At 38.8% G+C, this 19,920-nt stretch overlaps 1 protein-coding gene across 3 annotated transcripts in view; it reads right to left on the bottom strand.

Annotated features, from left to right (window-relative positions):
• NKAIN2 (sodium/potassium transporting ATPase interacting 2) overlaps positions 1 to 19,920 on the bottom strand; it is a 585,360-nt gene that overhangs the window by 299,269 nt on the left and 266,171 nt on the right. The window lies entirely within an intron of this gene.

Raw genomic sequence — 19,920 nt, 5'->3', positions numbered from 1 at the left:
TAGAAATCAGGAGACTGTGAGTTCTAGTCCCTCCCTAGGCATGAAGCTGGTTGGGTGACTTTGGGCCAGTCACTCTTTCTCAGCCCTAGGAAGAAAGCAGTGACATACCACTTCTGAAAAATCTTGCCAAGAAAACTGCAGGGACTTGTCAACACTATCTCAAAAGCACCAAAAAACTCTGTCAGGCAAGGTATCTCCCTTAATCCTAAATATCAATCATTTAGAAGAAGGTAGAAGAACACTCCAAAGCATTAGAAGCAACCCCATCTGAACTCCACTCTAGCTGCAAAAGAAGAAGCCGGCCACACGTGAGTCAAGGGAGGCCAGGGAGGGCTTGGAGGCCCAGTGCAGCTTGCTTGTGAATTGGGGGAGGCCTGGGAGGGCCAGTGGAGGCTACAAGTAGGTGACAGGGGGTGTTGTGGGCAGGAGCAACTAACCAGAGCACTTGAGACCTTCCCTGCCGGCTTCCCCATTGACTTTGCTTGTGGGAGGCTGGCAGGGAAGGTTGCAAATGGCGATCATATGACCACAGCTCCCTGCAACATTGTAATCACAAGCTGGGCACCCAAGTGCCTGGATCAAGATCATGTACCTGCGGGGGTGCTGCAATGGCCAGAACTATTAATTATTAATCTACATTGGTGACTGTGGGGAAGGACACGGGGAAATGAAGAAACATGTGTCACACATCACAGTGTAAAGTCTGCGCCTTGCCTACTACCATGCAACTTGGGGTACAAATATGAAAGGGTGGAGCTTGCATCATAACGTCATAATGCACATTTATTTCATTTTGGTGTCATCATAATTAGGAATGAATGGATGTCTGTATCCACAAGACACCATTCAAGATAGATCCTGATATTTGGGAGAAAGGGAGTTTATAATCCTGAGTTTCTGTAACCAAGCTACACAGATCTAGGAAAGCTATATATAATATAAGATCCTTTATGGTCCTGCCCATAGTTTGTTGAGGCAATTCACTGGAGAACTCTGTTGGGGCTGTGATTAATAAAAGCATTCATCAATCTTTCAGCATGGAGACAACGAAATTCACAAATGTTTAGCAACATATTTCTTCATGAAGTTGTTTTGTAAAACAGGAAAATCTAAGTGGGGTTTTATTTTGACAAAGGCAAGAAATGCTTGACAAAACTGTTCAAAGGTTCTACTAATCATGTTTTTGTCCAATTAAATTTAATTGGAAAAATGACTGGAACTTGAATTGTGGTCAATCGATTTATTTTATAAAGAAAACTTGTATGGTGCCAAGATTGGAAAGATCTTGTCATGGGGCAGGGTCTTAATTCTGTAGTTTGTCTGTTTAATCCCCAGAACTAAGGTTTTTGTTTGTTTTCTAGATGTAATTGATAGACTATAGCACAGGAGTGTCAATCAACAGTCTTTTACAATATCAACTGCTATATGGCATATATTTCACATTTCAGCTGGAAGCAAACATTTAATTCTATTTAAAAGGTGAGAAGTTAGCCTACAATTCTCCAGATGGTCTCAAATAAGTGATAGCAGTAAAAAAAAAGTCAGATACAAATTATAAAAAATACAGGGATCAGGTTTTTAAAACTAGGCTCCTCCACCTTCATGAGTGGGCATCCCTTTAATGAATCAAACAAGATGATATTAAATTGTCACTTCATATAGCATATTGTATAATTTTCAAAGTGCAGTCATCCAGCGTATATCAGTTTTCCATGCTATAATATCTGGAAGACTACCACATATTATTTTGTTTATGACTGCATTTTTTCTAAAGCAAAAATTACTAACTTCAAAAATTTCCTGTGACAGTAATCCCCACTGCAGTAGAGTTACAAGTGAAAGATTTTATTTCTTTAGAGGTAAAACCCTTCTCCACCCCCATACAGGCATTCACCAGTTGCCTTACTCTCTGTTTGCATACACTTATCAATAGATATGAAAACAGTGTATGTAGAAAAACCATTATCCACTCTCTACTTTCATACACTGATTAAACTATGTGAGCACAATGCATTCATAGGCAAGCTGCAGTCTGTATAGACAGGTAGGCTCTTCATAGTCTGTATGACATCAAATGTAAACTCCATTCAGACCAATAATGTTAAGAAGGTACACAATGCAGTCCCATTCATCTACGATGTGCTCAGTGTAAGTAGATATAATGGGAAGAAGGAATAACTTTGAGGAACAGGAGGAAGAACTGCAAAGACAACAATCAGATAAAAGAAATCTGAGTCTGGGCCAGAACTGTAACCCGAGAAAGCATTTCAGACAAGACCCTCCCTAGTTCTCACAAAGATAAAGGGATGAATGGGGGAAGCGCATTCAGGCTGGCAAGATTCTGTTACTATAACCTTATAATAAAAGTAGCATTAGCATGCATGACTTTGGTTTTTGTATGGTGAACAGCTCATTCTTATTTTATGCATGCCTGTTTGAAAATGGATTAATAAAATCTATTTAATGAAAAGTCTAAAAAACAACAACAACCCACTGAAGTAGTCCAGGCAAGATTCAGGCAGGATGCACTACTCCTAAGCTCAGTCAGTTCAAAGGGAGAGTGAAGCAGTAATAACTGCTCAGTGTTGAATTATTATTATATTTTATTGTGCTTATTAAATGTTTCAAATTTACTTATTGTTTTCTAAGTCACTAGATTTCATCTATAACCTACTTTTATGGTTATGCACAGACATAAATAATTGTTTGATGAAGTTTGTGTAGAATCCATCTACTTATAAAACATTTATGGTCTTTACAAATAAAAGTAGGGTTCCAAGAAGATGTAAACAGAAAGTGGATCCAAGGTAGTACACACACACACAAAAATTTAATGTATTAATACTAAAAATCCATGATTCAAACTACAGGGATAAAACCTTTTCTGCAGTATACTGTATTCCAATACTGATTCCACTGAAATGAAGATTCAACTATTCACCTGAAAGTTTAATTTTGCTGCTTGGAAATGATAACGATTAAGTCATGTGTTATAATTTCAAGCTATGCTGGCTATTTTTCCCACTACCACTTAGCAAAAATTGCACGTGCTCACCACAAATGCTCTTTTTTGTATGCAAAGAAGCATTAGAAGCCATCTGCAGTCATAGGATTAGACTCTGAAATGCTCTAAGATAACAGGATACTCATACAACTACAGCCAAGCTCTCCTATTTTGGTGCATGGGTATGTATAGTTTTCTATTCGTGCTCATTATTTCCAAAAGGAAAATGACACTGAGTAAATTGACAAGATAAGAAACTAAGTCAGTGAATATTTCTGAGCTGATCATAACATGCCACTCTCTTTCTCTATTTGCACATTTAATGTTTAATTATAGTTTCTTCAGTACTGTCACAAAGAACAAGATTCCAATTCCAAATGTTAGCATTTCCAGATAGAAATTATTTCTACTCTCCTCACTGACAGTCTCAAGGCATGCAGATCTGTCAGGAAGAAGCTATTTTGGGTAGATAGAATAATAAATGGTTCTAGTGTATATATGAATATTTCATTTTTACCTCATTAAGGTCAAAATGTGATCAATATTCTAGTGATATCATCCCAATCATCCCTCTTCCTGCTTCTTCTACCAAGGTGAAAGACTTGAAGAAATGAAAAAAACAAAACAAGACTTTTCAATATAAAATCCCGTTTCACATTCTGCATTTCTAAGTCTACTTTTAAAATAGAAGATCTATCTGTAAGAACTACATATTTCCAAATGTGAATCAAACAAATGCACTCATCAAAAAGTATAGCACTTTATCATGTACACACTTATGACAAGAAAGAGATGGAATATGCAGAGATACAGTGCAATTTTGCAGGGAAGAGTCTTCTCAAATTGGAACTTCAGCTACCATGGCAAAATCTCCCTCTCTGTCTAACGTATGGCCAATAAATATACCCAATCCAGGCAAGATGGATAAACAGTCTGACCTGTTAGAAGACAGTTTCCTTTTATGCAGTGACAAGGAATGCTGGAGTGCTGATCTGCGTGAAACAGCTATTTCATGGTCAGAAGCGATGTACTGGCAAGTGATTTGAAGCCAAAAGGAATGCATGAATCTGGGATCAGAGTCATTTGAATGGCACTCTTTTGCACTTCTTCTTATGCTGTGCCTTTATGTGATCATCCTCACAAATTCCTAAATCTTTGGGTTAGGATTAGAGTTAGGTTTGAAAAAATCAGGCAAAAATAGCTGTATTTTATGCATACATTTTATTTTTATTTATTTAAGTCCAAACCAATAAAAACACACACAAAGTTGAAAAGTATATGGTAAACCAAGCCTGACACAATCAGTCATAAAAAGAGGGTTCCAACTGACTTCTGCAAGTCATAGTACTTGCTAAGAACCTGGCAACCTTTTTGGTTGTTATCCATGTCTTATAGGAGGAAGTCTATAATCTCTTGGTCAGAGAGACAATTAACATTTCTGACAATTAGGCTTATAAGTGCCAGGCTCAATAGGACAATGGATATTTTAGCAGTACGTGTTACTGATTCAAACTCTGTGTCTATAGTTATCATATGGGAAAGTAGTATACTTGTCAGTTGCTGCCTGTGGAAGGCAAAGGGAACAGCATTGAAGGACAGGAGGAAGAGCCACTACCAAGGAAAGGATTAGAGAAGAGGGGGCTGAGCCCAGGCCAAGAAAATAACATAAGAAAACATCTCAGACAAGCCCCTCCCTAGTTCACACAAAGATAAAGTGGGGGAGAGGGAAGCATATTCAGACTTGCAAGATTCTGCTACTCTAGTTGTTACAATAGAAGTAGTGTTGACCTAAATGCCATTGGTTTCTTAGTCAGGTCTACCTTGTTGGGTTGATATTGTTATAATGGGTAATGTGCCAATTTGGGCCTAAGTAAAACAAAAAACAAAACCCCCCAAAACCTTTATTCCTGTTATTTTGTAGGTCTAACTCCCAAATCCTCTGTTTAAGATCAACCAAGGCTTTGCCTGGACTGAGGGATGATATAGTCCGGAGACTATATAACCCATCTCAGAGTCAATTTGCCTCCATAAAGGTGAGGTAAACCCATCTAATATATTAAGGTGGACCAGGGAACTAATCTCTATTGAAGATTCACTTGAATTATAGATACAGGTAGTCCTCAAGTTACGACCATTTGTTCAGCGATTGTTCAAAGTTACGGCAGCACTGAATGAATGGCAGTTACACCCAATCCCCAAAGTTATGGCTGTTTCAACACCTGGTCACTTGATCAAAATTTGGATGCTTGGCAGCCTGCCCACACTTACATTCTCAGGGGCACTTCAACTCCTCCCATCTGCCTATCTCTCCCCCAGTCTCTGACCTTTTGTCTACCCTGCACTCATTGGCCCTGCTGCCCCTGAGGGCCTTGCTGGCCTGTGCTAACTGGCCCTGCTGCCATCGGCCCCTTGTCCAAATTATGCATGGTCTTGTCGAAATTACATGCGGTCTTCTTGCGAGGTTTTCAAAGGCAGGGATGTGAAAGAAGGCCGTAGTTGTGCTGGCATGAAAGGGGAGGTAGGGCCAGCGAGCACAGGGCATTGAGGCCTACAGGGGTGGCAGGGCCAGCAGAGCATGGGGTGGCAGTGGAGTACAAGGTGGTCAAAAGGGCAGAGATGGGGGGAGTTGAGGAGGAGGCAGTTCCTTACCTTACCAAAGCTCAGGGCTGGGAGGGACCAAGTTGGGAGTGGCTTAAATCAGAGAGGGTCCTTGGCTAATGACTGGTGGGATTCAGTTAACTATGGCAACCAGGACTGCCGGGATTGCTGTTGTTAAGCAATGTGGTCACATGATGTCATGCTTTACGACCACATCACTTAGCGATGGAAATTCTGGTCCCAACTGCCATCATAATTTAAGGACTAGCTGTAGGATGATTGCATCATCTGGATAAAGAAGAATGGAAATAAGATGATTAGCAAGATTTGGAGGGTTAAGCTTCAGCTTAGCAAGGGCCATGACCAACTATACAATAAAGGGGTAAGAATACACTCCTGTTTAACTCCTTTAGGGATAGAAGTGGTGAGATCACTATTACAATCACCTCTAATTTGCATGGGAATATTTTAGTACAGCAAAATGATTAATCTGAGAAGATGGCAGTCAATGGATGTTGCAGGTAATTTCTTCCAGTCTCCTATGGGAAATAGACTCAAAGGCTACTCTTAATTCAAAGGCAACATAAAGGGCATCTTCAGGGGGGCTGGAGTTTCTCTCCATTAAATAGTACAGAACTGCACACGGAACCATAGTAGAATATCCTGATCTAAGTGCTGCCCATTTAGGGGCCAGAATGTTCTCTGGGAATGAGTCTAAATGTTTATAATAAAGAAATCTAGCATAAAGCTTACTGATTTTTGTCAAAGGCTGATTAGATAATAGTTTGCTGGATTATGGCCATCAGTTTTCTTGTATATTGGGAGAGTGATTGGCTACAGCAATGAAGTACTGATTTTTTAAAAAATCTCAAATGGGAGTAAAAGCAGGATGAACTAAATACAACTAAATATTTTTCCATCTCTGGCCATAAGTTATGTAAGCAATATATAAAGTTATCCATATTGAGAATATTACCACCGAGAAAGGGCAAATCTCAAAGCACGTATATATTTTATTAAATACAACAGGGACTGAAGTATTGATGAAACAAGAATTTTCTTGTACAAATGATTTCTTGCAAGACCTACTTAGGCCCTTTTCCCTTTCTTTAGATAGATTTAATCTCCATTATATTTTTCTTCTTTTATTATAATAGGTTAGTAATGATAATATGAGCAGCAATATCATTATTAACAGTAATGTGATGTGTCCCCAGTGCCCAAAGCCCTTCGAGGCACATGTACATAATTAAGATACAGATAATGTTCAATTAATTAAAAACTGAAGGGGAAAAAAAAAAGATTAGCCCAGGACAAATCTCAAACACAGAATTCCAACTATACATATTACAGTATATTTGTGCCAGTAAGGTCCCCAAGCACACAGGAAGCTGAACATGAAATGCAGGCCCTCCTCTGAACTGGCAGCAGGGGGATATCTGGGACAAGGAGGATAGGGGTGACAGAGCAATGCTTTGGATGTTGCACAGGTTGTGGTGTGGCACGGCTCAGTAAATTAAAACTTATATAGACCAGAGATGTTACAATTTCCAAATATTTTGAACAATTTGGTTCCAGAAACCTTATTTAATAAGGCAATAATGGAATAAGAGTCCATACCAAACCATATCACACTGCCTACCACTGAACAGAGACATTAAAATTCTGACAGGTTCAGTCTGTAATGGGTTGCCATTTCAAGCAAGCTCGGCATAAAAGTAACAATGAAAGGGCTGTGCTATTGTATAGAATGACTGTTATGCAATTCATCTCTACTGAGACTAACAGCCAAAGTTTCAAACTTGGGCATTTCTTTTGAAGCCATTATATATAGCATTCAAAGGACAATATTATTCCCAGGGAGGTAACAGTACTATTACTTACTATGTTCCTAATTTTATTGTCATTTGAGATATAGATGGAGACTAAATTCATGGCATGACCGATACCTTGCTGTCACATCCTACATTTTCTTCTTCTACTTCAATGTAGTTATACTTTTCTGTAAAAGCAAAATACTTATAGTATATGAACAGGTTATCTACGGGCAAAAATATAAAGAAATTCACAGCTCATTTAACCCATATACCATATTGAGATTGTTCTTATTAATAAAACACCAGGATAGAAATGTTTCAAACAAACAACTACATTGTAGCTCCCTGTTGCCTTTTTTCCCCCCTTTGGTGCTAATTTTTCCAGCTACTGCATTTATAAAGAAAGAAGATGATATCAACCTTAAAGTAAATGGTGTCCACAACTTTATAAACTTACAGACTTCTTTGAGATAGCAAATGCACAAGAGTGTAAGGGTATAAGGCCATTCTTCTGACAATTCTCATTACCTGAGGAGTTGATCTAGCAGTCCATTCTGCATTTAGTTTCTTAATGGGTAGCTCAAGTTGAGGATATGACTCTGCTGAAGACCTAGGTTGAACCTCAGCTTCAATGCCTCCCATTTCTTGTGCTGACCAAACTCTGGTGGATGATACCTATACGTTATATGGGTATCCCTTTGTAACACCTCTGCTTCGTGAGCTAAACTGGTTGGCAGCTTGCTTCTGGTTGCGATTCAAAGTGCGATTTATAGCGATTCAATAAAGCCCTACATGTGATGGAATGGAATTATGAAGGCCAGACTCAGGGAGAAAAACATTTTCTTTCATCTCCTGAGGCGCGAGGGAAAGATAGGAGGATGAGACTGGCACCTCCCTGAGGAATTCACAATGTTGTGGCTGGCATTACTTGGGAGCTGGGGTTTCAGTCTGGGAAGATTCTTGCTAGAGGTTGTAGCTAATAAACATTGCTGGATTGAAATTACATGGTCTCTTGGAGTTCCTTGGGCTAGGCCTGACATCAAATGATTGACTGAAACCCCAGCTCCCAAGTAATGCCAGCCACAATATTGTGAATTCCTCAGGGAGGTGCCAGTCTCATCCTCTTATCTTTCCCTCGCACCTCAGGAGATGAAAGAAAATGATTTTTTCCCCGAGTCTGGCCTTCATAATTCCATTCCATCACACTACATGGCATAGGACCTGGTTACTTGAGGGACTGCCTGTCTCCCATAACATCTGCCCAGATGATTCGATCCTGCAGGGTTGGTGCACTCCAGTTCCTTTGATTAAACAATGTCATCTCTTAGAACCCCAGAAGTGTGCCTTCTTTGTAGCAGGGCCTGGCCTCTGATATGAGGTTCCCCCCAAGATCCGGATGGCCCCCACTCTGCTGCTGTTTAGGAGAGCCGTGAAGACCTGGCTCTTCACCCAGGCCTTTGGTAAGGGAGAGTGAGACCCTTCACTTCATCGCACTTGCTATCTTTTATCTTTTATCTTTAATTTTTATGTTTTTTTATTTTATTATGATTTCTTTGCTGATTGTTGTGAGCCACTCGGAGTTGTTGACAGTTGGGCAGCATACAAGTGTGTTGTTGTTGTCATCATTGGTCGCACAGTCAGCCAGATGTTCAGACTGGATTTGGCATTTTTATCCACCTACTGAGTCCTTCCCAAGGCAATTGCAGATATGCCTGCATTCTTGTTATCTGAATCTGACATTTCCCTAATTTAATTTCTACCCACCCAAATTGTGCCTGATATACATAGATTAATTATTAGTGATAGGGACAAGCCCCTCTTGCAATAATCCAAGGAAAGTAAAAAATATATGCTCAATCTGAGTCAATCAGTATCGCAGGGAAAACATGCTTCTTGGCACCTATTTGAGCAACCAGGAAGGCATAACAGCTTTTCTTCCTGCCCTCTTTTTGCATTTCCCTAATCTTTCAATTTACTACCAAAAATTCAGTGGCAAATTGCTGATTTCTTTTGCCGCAATTTTTGTTCTTTTTAAAATTTACATAAGAACTAAATGAGCGTATTAAGCTTCTTAAGCCTAAGACGTCTATACTGCCTTTAAAAATCCTCCAAAACCTTATTTGGTCCAAAAATGAACTGAACAATACTAGTAAAATCATTGCTATGCTTCATGTGGGCTTTGGAGAGTATTTTTTTAAGGGTGCCCCCAGTTACAAAAAAAAAATAATAATCTTATTCCTGAACTAATGGATGGAGTCACCTGAGGGTGAGATGGTGGCTAACCTGCTTGCCTGCGCAAGCAACTGTTGAAATAGATTGGCGCAGCTATATGTATATGGATGTACGGTGAGATGGACCGTGACTATACTTGGAGCAGCAATTTCTTGTCATTACATATTCTGGGGTATATGAAAAATGAAGTGGGGAGGAAGTTAGATCCACCAGTCGTTCTAATTCTGCTGGCAGATAGATACAATAAAATACAAATTAATTATCCCGTATGCTTTCTATTGAGGAATGGTCAGCCTCTTCTCATCTTACGTATCTTTAGTCTTGCACCGAAGACAGTACTATTTCTTTTGCTTTTGGTACTTCTCCCTCTCTCTCATGCTCCCCTCAGGCATCCACTAGAAACCACAATGGCATCGCATGCATCATGACATTATTGCACAAACTAATTATTTGCATCATTTGCCCAATTACATTATAACCCTTCCTTCTCTCTGCGGACATTCATGTCGTTCTAACAGCACCTAAGTTTTTATAAGCAACTAAAATGAAATACCATCCTAGTATACTGATGTCACAATATGATATTCATCTCATGACAAGGACATTTATTACAGGTCCCAATCTAAATGGGGTCTCAAACACTGAATAGGTTTTCTTCTGTGAAACTGAAGAACGATGGCCGGGCAATCCAGGAGACTAGCAGTTTATTTAATATGACTTGTTGGAACAAGTAGGCTGCCTCATCAGAGGAGTCAACTGCATTGTGTATGAAGTACATGAAAATGTTAATATTTATCAGTAATCTTTATGTGTCAGAACAACGATGGTACATTCTGAATTTCAAATTTGGTTATTAAATAAATTTCATCCTCATCTTCTCATTTCCCAGTAATGGGTGATACATGAAACAGTTAATTAATACATATCCAGAACTAACTTCACATTTGAGATCCAATTATTCCTGCTTTCCTTCTCACCTCAGTATCACATCAGGATATTATGAAGATATGAATGATTTTCCACAAATTTTCTTGCATGTAAGTCTAATTTCTCTAATGGGTTATAAAGATATGGTTTAAAATATTCATCTAAACAAATGAATATTCCAATTATCAGAATAAATAATACATTATTTTCTTATATGATTGTTGACAAGATGGAATTGATTTAAATACATCTTCTGCAGCAAATGTTAAGTGTTTTTGTCTGTGTAATCTCTGCAGCTAGTTCACAGCACCTTATATATTGAATAATGTATAAAGAAGTTTAAAATGATTTACTCTATGTTCAAACAAAATTATGGACACTGCAATAGAAGGGAACTGCCATGAAGATACATTATTGGTTGACTTTTTACCACATCTAATTTCTAAACTACAGGTAATCCTTGCATAGTGACTGCCTCATACAGCAACCATTCACAGTTACAAGAGTGATGAAAAAGTAACTTTAGTTTACAACTAAACTATGAAAATTATGAGAAATTGGAATTTTGGGGACACCCTAACTGCTGTGTTTCACACTATGCATGCTTTTTATCTTGCTTTTCAATGTCAGCTATAAAATGTTTCTTTCCAGGGAATAGCACACATGACAACAAGGGTGGTGTGAAAAAGTAATTTGCTGTTTTCCCCGCAGACCACTAGAAAGCTCAACAACTTGCTGAAACAGTAAGTATAGAGAAGGATCAAAACGGCAAGATTTACAGGGAACTCAGCACATAAGTTCAAGGAAGAGCACGATCATAAAGCAACAAGAGAGAACTTCCCTCTCCTAGAGAAAGGATGTGAATCACATTAAGGAAAAAAAAGGACCTCTCACAGAAAATATCATGGTGGAATTGCATGGGGGTTGTCTGAGTGCAGTTTGTGAAAAAAGAATGAATCCTTTGTCCAAACAATAAGATCTCGCTATACATTTATGTATGTGCCTACTCATACATCAATCCATTTTGTTTCTGCATTAATTTGCAGTGTTTTTAATTTTCCAGAAAACTCCTATTTAACTATGCAATTATGAAGATGTTTTCCCTTCTAGTATATAATCCCAATTATATTTTATCTCACAACAAACATTTCTTGTTTCAATACATTTTTTTTTTCAGCTGAAAATTGTCATATTCAGAGAAGTGCAAACCCCAACTGGCATAGTAGAGCTTAAACAGATTGTCAACATGTTTCCTGACTAGAGCCTTTCTTAGCATTAACTTGTGGTCCCTGGGATTGAGCAGGAAGCTTCTATATGCAAAGCGCGTGTTCTACCATTGCATTATATTTTCCCCTAGCCAGCGTGAAAGAGTTAAGTTGCCCAACAGCTCCACAGTAGTGGAAAAGAAAAGGGGATTTCACACGGAAGCTTAGGCATGATCTCTACTTCACAGCATCTCCTCTTGTCCAGTAGGCATATCCATTCAACCAAGAGGTGCATAAACAGGAATCCAGCCAACAATTATGTTCAAGGAACTGAGCAACTGTCATCTGCTGGATTCCTTCTGAGAATCCAGAAAACTTCCTTCAAATGCAGCCACCTAGCAGACCTCCTAAAGGCTTTTGGAAAAAGAATCCAGCAGGACTCTTATTTGTTGAGGCTACCACATGTGCCTGAGATCTGTGTGAATGAAGTTTCCATCACATGCCTCTAAAGATGCCTAGCCCCTGAAGCCAATGGCTTAGGATTATTCTTGTTCAGTATTTTGGGTGAGGGGTAAACTTGCATTGGTGCCCTTTGTGACATCAAGCCACGAAGGCAGCAGGCATGTGTTATGCTTTATTACAGTTTTAGATATCATTTAAAACAAGTTATCCCAGGAATCCTCCTCTTGACTCTTCTATTTTTACATCCAATTCTGTTTTTTTTTTTTTTTTTAATAAAGCATGTAACAGGCACCTGTAGCAGGGCAAACTACTGAAGTCTTCATTAGGAGAATTAAAGCTGATAGTAACATCTAACTACCCATCCTAGTAACAAAAATAATAGGAAAGACATTTAGATAAATTCATGTATAAACCCCACTGTTTCCTCCCCCTTGCCTGGAAGATAACTAGTCACCAAAGGGCGGGCGGGCTGGCTGGCTGGCTGGCTGGCTGGCTGGCTGGCTTCCTTCCTTCCTTCCTTCCTTCCTTCCTTCCTTCCTTCCTTCCTTTCTTTCTTTCTTTCTTTCTTTCTTTCTTTCTTTCTTTCTTTCTTTCTTTCTTTCTTTCTTTCTTTCTTCTATATATAACATAATGTTTGAAGACATGTATGGATGTGGTAGAAGGAGGATATTTCCAAGAATAGACAGGTACAGAGAACTACAGTAAATGGAGTTAGTATAAACTCGATTTAGGCATTATTTTACTTCATGATTATATTTTATTTAATGCATTATTTCTTACTAATTTTCTGTGCTCTGTATAATATTGCTTATTCCAAAATGGAATTACCTTAAAGATACATAAGTACATCAAAACAAAGAATAGGATGTTTAAATCCACAAGTGATCAGGAGAGGAAAAAATATGATCCTCCCCCAAAATAACAATGGAATGAAAACGGATACATTTTAGGGGGTATGTGTCCCTTCTTCCATCTCCTAGCCTGTGGTCCACAGGAATACCCTAGTATCAAACATCAGTTACTTAGGACATTTATCTCAAATCATGCTAATATAATGAAGAAGTACACTTGAAAACACTAGATACTCATTCAAAGATGAATGAATTTTTAACATTCCCTGACCAATAAATATGAAACAAAATATAAATTTACATTTAAATAAATCAATAATCTGGTTTTGTGTTTGAAAGAAAATATGAAATATATATTACAAATAATCCAAGAAGAGAGAAATGAAAAGCTAAAATAAAAGAGAGGAGGGGAAAGAACTCATCTCTAAAAGATTTATTTGGAAGTCTCACTGAACTCAATAAAGTTTACTTCCAAGCATCTGAGTTTAAGATTGTAGTTTAAAGCCAATTATGATCATTTACAATCTTCACCTACAAATCCATATTAGCTACTGAAATTCAAGCAGTGATTTGCCTAGCAGTAATTAAAGCAGTATCTTAGATTTTATAAGTAGAAAGGTAGACTAATTTAACTGCTAATCTCCAGATGAAAGCTGAGCATTCATTTGTTTATTTTTTCTGTCTAAGAAGTTTGGGGAAAAGGTTTTTAACTGTTACCTGTAGTAATACAGCTTTTAGACTTAACTAACAAAGAGACTCTGATTTTATAAATCCAAACTTACGGCTGTTTAAAAAGGAGACAAAGTTGATGCATCAAGGAAGACATAATCAGAAATAGTCAAGACATGCTGCTTCTGCGACCTTGCACGAAAGGTGGACAATTCTTTCCCTTTCAGCTTCACTCATTTTTGCATTTTCCATCCTAGACATAAATTTATTTCACTTATTTCTACCCTTCATGAATTCAGACCCCCTATCTTGCAACCCCCCCAAAACTTGTTGAAAATTCACATCAGTCTTTGAGAGCACTTTCTAAGGTGTTTTGTAAATATTAGAGTCTTCTTTAATATTATTCCTATCATGTATACTTCCCCAAATATATTTATTCTGCATATACTTTCTTCAGTATATGCATTTTAGTGCTTGTATATTTTCTGAATTTTGCAAATCTATTCTGGTTCTCACATAGATTTGGGGAGAAGGAATTTTTTGAGTTTTTATAACCATTCAAACCAAACACATTTTTCCATTTCCCCACCTTGTATAAATATGAAAGATAAAGATAGGATTGTTGTCTTACTGTTTTTTTGAAATAGGATCTGTAAGACCAGCCTGTAAATAAATTGAAGTTCTATCTCAAGGTAACTATTACAGACTCAAGTATTTATAAAATAATTTGAACATTTCAAAGCATAGGACTATATTCAATATTATATGAGTACTCTTCCATTCGTATTTACAGAAATTCCCATAGGTCTCCTTCTTTTCCATCTGTGGAAATACAAATTATCCTGGAAAGTTCTATAACCCTCTGGATATGAAGGGTGGTATGGGAGTATGAAGGTCCTGTTCTACTGGAAGGACAAATTTGCAATCAAATTTTCATATATTGGGGAGTTAGGGAAAAAATAGTTAATGTTCTCTAGTAGACTGGCTTCCAAGCAATGCTTCCAGACTGCGTTACCGGGTAAGTATGCCAGAGATAGAAAAGGCCATGAAGAGACAACCAATTTGTAAACCAATGTAAGCAGAAAAAGTAGTCTGTCTGTGCCAAGAAAACTATCCTTTTCAAGTGCCCCTTTTAACCTGGAGACAGAATGACATTGCCTGAAGCAGGTCTAACTCCATGCCAAGCGTGTCCATACTTAGCATTCCCAAAACATATAGACAAGAATGCTCTGTAAATGTGTTCTAATTAACATGTATACATCAGGAATGGAAGTTGCTATTTCAGTGTCATTCCTCTGACATGTTAATTTTAATCCACATGAGCATCAGGCTGGCATCTATACTACTTCCAGCAGTGAACAGAGAGACTCAGAACATCCAAGGATTATTATGTAAATTAGGAGAGTAGATTTGCTGCATGGATCTTCCTACCATTATATTTGGCAAAGACAGAGTATCAAAGACAAGCCCTTCTGGGCTTGAGAATGATTTCTTTATCCTTGTGTGACAATGCTTGTAATCTGTGAATCACCCACATACTTCATTGACCTGTGCTTTATCCAGTATAAAGGACTATATATTTAGTACAGAAGGAGATTGCTTGTAAAAATGTCAAGAGCCAACAGCCATAGTGATGCTGTTTTGTAGGACTTACTCGAACAGAAGGAAGGAAAAGAAGCTGCATGTATGTTAGGACATCTTTTACTACAATTTGGATGAAAATCATGAATTATATTTTATAATAATGTCAATAATTCAGAATGATTCTATGAAGAAATAATATGTTTGGTGGAGGAGTGTTTCAGACCTGGAGTTCAACTGAGGAGAATGCTAAGTATAAGAAGTAACACAAGACAGGAGTCTTGCAGACATAAAGCAAAGGAGTAGACACCTGGCTTGTTTGTCAAATTGATGTATGTAGGAAAAAAATCTATAGTACTGGCAGGGATGTCGATGGTGGTAAAGCTACAGAAATTCTTCTAGGATAGTATAAACTACACAGTATAGTTAAATAAACTGGTTTGGAAAAATACTTACTGTGATAGGATATTCTATCGTACCAGTTTTATTATGAAAAATGTGTTTATTAAGTGGACAATTCAAATCAAACCATTGTGGATAGAGAATCTTGAGGAAGTAACTCTTAACTATTGCAATTAGCTAAGCTAAGTTTAGTGAGACCATAACCAGAACCAAATGAAGACTTTACTTCTAAACTAAAACTTCATAGTGCTTTGTGGTAATGAAATATGTTTTGCCCTTTAGAAGCAACCCTGACTAAGCAACAAATGAATATCCACAAGAAGCATAATATTCGAAGAGAACCTGTCCATAACATTCCAATTTATATCAGCTATTCTCAAAATATATGTTGAATGTTGATGATGTTTTTTGATGAAGACATGTTGGATTTTCAAACATGGCTTCTGTGCAAACAGGATACCCATGACTGTCTGGTAAGCCGTAAGATAAGGCAAATACTCTTCAACTGGTCATGTTCATGATCCCTCTTCCCCTTCATATGCAGAAGGTATAGAGGGGCAAAAAAGTATTTAGTCAGCCACCAGTTGTGCAAGTTCTCCCACTTAAAAAGATGAGAGAGGCCTGTAATTTTCATCATAGGTATACCTCAACTATGAGAGACAAAATGGGGAAAAAGATCCAGAAAATCACATTGTCTGATTTTTAAAGAATTTATTTGCAAATCATGGTGGAAAATAAGTATTTGGTCAATATCAAAAGTTCATCTCAATACTTTGTTATATTTCCTTTGTTGGCAATGACAGAGGTCAAACGTTTTCTGTAAGTCTTTACAAGGTTTTCACACACTGTTGCTGGTATTTTGGCCCATTCCTCCATGCAGATCTCCTCTAGAGCAGTGATGTTTTGGGGCTGTCGCTGGGCAACACGGACTTTCAACTCCCTCCAAAGGTTTTCCATGGGGTTGAGATCTGGAGACTGGCTAGGCCACTCCAGGACCTTGAAATACTTCTTACGAAGCCACTCCTTCGTAGCCCGGGCGGTGTGTTTGGGATCATGCTGAAAGACCCAGCCATGTTTCACCTTGCTGATGTAAGGAGGTGTTCACTCAAAATCTCACGATACATGGCCCCATTCATTCTTTCCTTTACACGGATCAGTCGTCCTGGTCCCTTTGCAGAAAAACAGCCCCAAAGCATGATGTTTCCACCCCCATGCTTCACAGTAGGTATGGTGTTCTTTGGATGCAACTCAGCATTCTCTCTCCTCCAAACACGACGAGTTGAGTTTAAATCAAAACATTCTACTTTGGTTTCATCTGACCATATGACATTCTCCCAGTCCTCTTCTGGATCATCCAAATGCTCTCTAGCAAACTTCAGGCAGGCCCAGACATGTACTGGCTTAAGCAGGGGGACACATCTGGCACTGCAGGATTTGAGTCCCTGGCAGCATAGTGTGTTACTGATGGTAGCCTTTGTTACTTTGGTTCCAGCAATCTGCAGGTCATTCACTAGGTCCCCCCATGTGGTTCTGGGATTTTTGCTCACCATTCTTGTGATCATTTTGACCCCACAGGGTGAGATCTTGCATGGAGCCCCAGATCGAGGGAGATTATCAGTGGTCTTATATGTCTTCCATTTTCTAATTATTGCTCCCACAGTTGATTTCTTCACACCAAGCTGCTTGCCTATTGCAGATTCAGTCTTCCCAGCCTGGTGCAGGTCTACAATTTTGTTTCTGGTGTCCTTCAACAGCTCTTTGGTCTTGGCCATAGTGGAGTTTGGAGTGTGACTGTTTGAGGTTGTGGACAGGAGTCTTTTATACTGATAACAAGGTCAAACAGGTGCCATTACTACAGGTAACGAGTGGAGGACAGAGGAGCCTCTTAAAGAAGTAGTTACAGGTCTGTGAGAGCCAGACATCTTGCTTGTTTGTAGGTGACCAAATACTTATTTTCCACCATGATTTGCAAATAAATTCTTTAAAAATCAGACAATGTGATTTTCTGGATTTTTTTCCCCATTTTGTCTCTCATAGTTGAGGTATACCTATGATGAAAATTACAGGCCTCTCTCATCTTTTTAAGTGGGAGAACTTGCACAATTGGTGGCTGACTAAATACTTTTTTGCCCCACTGTAAATACATTTCAACCAGCCCTGAAACTGTCTTTAATCTGAGAACTGGAAAGGCATACTAAAAAAAACAGGCTACACATGGGGGAAATAATTTACAACCAGGTTTGCTATGCACTAAAGGGAAGTCAACTGAAGGGAAGTCAACTGGATCCAATTCAGTTGGGCTGCAGACTAGGATATACTACGGTGATAGCTTTGTCTGTGCTTATTGTGGAGCCAGGATGGGAGTGGTGCATTTATCCTTATGCTCCTTGATCTCTCAGCATTTTTTGATACCATCAACCATGGTATCCTTCTGAACCAACTGTGGGGGTTGGAAGTGAGAGGCACTGTGTTGCAGTTGTTTACCTCCTTCCTCAGTGGTCAATTCCAGATGGTGTTGATGGGAGAGGAGAGATTGTGCTCCTGGACCCTCCTTGTGCCCTTGTGTGAAATGCTCTCCCCCTTCCTGGTTTACATCTACATGAAACTGCTAGGTGAGGTCATCTGTTGGTTCAGGATTTGGTATCATCAATATGCAGATAGTACCCAACCTTACACCTCTACCTTGGGCTGTGCAAGTGAAACTATTGAGGTACTGACCCATTGTCTGGAGACTGTTTGGGTCTTGAAGGAGAGGAATAGAGTTCAGCTCAATCCTGACAAGACTGAATGGCTTTGGCTGTTTGGCCCTCCTGGGTTGGGAATGATCTTGGATGGGTTTGCAGTTCCCCACTCAAGATTTGTGCACAATTGAAGAGGAAGCAGGTGGCAGCTGCAGCCAGAAGGGCCTTTGCACAGGTACATCTTGTGCACCAGGCACTCTCTCCTCAACCGGGAGGTCCTGTAGATGGTTACTCATGCCCTGGTCACCTTACAATTGAACTACTGGAATGTACTTTACATGGGGCTGCCTTGAAGACCATCCTGAAGCTGTAGCTGGTTCAGAATGCAGTGGCACAAGCCGTAATGGGCACTTCTTGTTGTGTCCTTGAGTCACCACTGCTATGTGAACTGCATTGGCTGCCAGTTGGCTTCCAGATGCAATTCAAGGTGCTGGTTCTTACCTTTGAAGCGCTTCATGACCTGGTTATCTGAGGACCACTTTTCTCCTATTGTTTCTGCCCACCCAGTACGTTTGGGCAGAGTGGGTACATTCCAGGACTCTTCTATTACATGTTGCCAACCTGTGGAACCTAGGAAGCATGACTTCTTGTTGCGGCCCCCATCCTCTGGAACAGCATCTCCCCAGAGATATGTTTTTAACTGCTTTAATTTAATATTATATTTTGTAAACTGCCCAGAGTCTGCTGGAGTGGGCAGCTATAATAAATTTAATTAAATAAATAAAGTCCTCTTGCTTTCTGGGCACTCAGTAGCAGTTACCCAGTTCAGAAATCTGTGGTATAACTACAGCTGCATTATTATGAAGTATTATCTTCATAATAACTCTGAATCATCAAAGTTGCTGATAGAGTTGAAATAGCAATTGCTAAGTTCCAGCAGAGGAACTTAACCTGCTGTTATCATGGATCCTTATAGATAATGTTTTTCAGCAGATGTTGAAAAGCTAAAAGAAGCCATCCAATCTGGTACCCCAAGCAGTAAATAAACTAAGGTCTGACTCTGTCATCTAGGGAAATGCCATCTTTGTTGGCCAGACATCATGTATTATTCTTTAAGAGCTTTTTTTATTGCATTCCTTTTCACCTTCATCTTCCTTTGAATATTCTTCAGCTTTGATTCCTATTTGAGTTCAGCTCTGAATTAGATTTGTCACTATCATGAATAGTTTTAAGGTTACAATTTTATGCTTAGTGTCTTAAGCATCACACTGAGCTAGGGCCTGGATCCAAGTATCTCTTTCTCTCTGCCACTAACCCATTCCGGCCTTCAAAATTTATTATGGGCAACTTCTGCAAGATTGCATAGTTATTTGTGTTTTTCATGTTTAGTTCTTTTAGGAAGACGATAAAAGAGAGGACCAGATTGTGTTATGAAATAACATAAATAGCTTAACTTTTCAGAAATGGAAAGACTCCAGTATTTCAACATGA

This window comes from Python bivittatus, unplaced genomic scaffold (assembly GCF_059951505.1).
Source record: "Python bivittatus isolate LINGU-HERP-01145 unplaced genomic scaffold, Pbiv_v1 ctg000020_np1212, whole genome shotgun sequence".
Classification (NCBI taxonomy): domain Eukaryota; kingdom Metazoa; phylum Chordata; class Lepidosauria; order Squamata; family Pythonidae; genus Python; species Python bivittatus.
The sequence above is the reverse complement of the archived record's forward strand: the minus strand, read 5'-3'. Positions and strand labels throughout refer to the sequence as shown.